The 845-nt window shown below is 45.9% G+C and overlaps 1 pseudogene; it reads left to right on the top strand.

Annotated features, from left to right (window-relative positions):
• The first annotated feature begins 415 nt into the window (after positions 1-415).
• The window catches only part of LOC102866315, a 1,131-nt pseudogene continuing 701 nt past the window's right edge, over positions 416-845 (top strand).

Below are 845 nucleotides of genomic sequence, written 5' to 3'. Positions count from 1 at the left end.
CCAGATGCTGTGCTGGAGAAAGAGGGGCAATCTCTTCCTGTACCTGTCAGATTAGATTTGATGGCACACACACAAAAAATAATATAATTTTTTAAAAAATTAAAAATTAGTTGGTTCTGACTTGATGGTACATAACAATTTCAATAGAAATTGACGTTATAAAACAAAAAGTCTGTAAATAATTGTATATAAAACAAAGGCGATTTATAAACTTTCAATGACATTAAAAAAAAAAATCTAGGGCAGTCAAAATAACCCAAAATCACACACACAAAAAGAGTCTGTGGCCTTTTTTCAGTTGCCACTAAGGTGCTCAGTGCTTCCGAGGAAGCTAAGGCCGCGTTGTGGTGAGGCCCTCACTTCATCCAGCAACTAGCACCGCGTCCGGCAGCCTTCAGCCTAGTACCACCGCACCATGGCCTCCGTCTCTGAGCTCGCCTGCACGACAATGAGGTGACAGTCACGGAGAATAAAATCAATGCCCTCATTAAAGCCAATGTTGAACCTTTCTGGCCTGGCCTGTTTGAAAAGGCCCTGGCAAATGTCAACATTGGGAGCCTCATCTGCAGTGTGGGCGGTGGTGGACCTGCCCCAGTGGCCAGGGCCTCACCAGCTGGAGGACCTGCCCTCCCCCACCCCCACCCCACTGCCGCTGCTCCAGCTGAGGAGAAGAAAGTGGAAGCAAAGAGAGAAGAAAAAAAAACAAACCCAGACTCTACTTCATGCTCTGCTGGAGAAGGAGAGGCAGTCTCCTGTACCAGTCAGATCCAATTTGACGGTACACACACACACACACACACGCTTTTTCTTCTTCTTTTTTAAAAAAAGACTACTTCAGCCGTCGC

This window comes from Elephantulus edwardii, unplaced genomic scaffold (genome assembly GCF_000299155.1).
Source record: "Elephantulus edwardii isolate Elephantulus edwardi_28Jun2011 unplaced genomic scaffold, EleEdw1.0 scaffold00322, whole genome shotgun sequence".
NCBI lineage: Eukaryota > Metazoa > Chordata > Mammalia > Macroscelidea > Macroscelididae > Elephantulus > Elephantulus edwardii.
The sequence above is the reverse complement of the archived record's forward strand: the minus strand, read 5'-3'. Positions and strand labels throughout refer to the sequence as shown.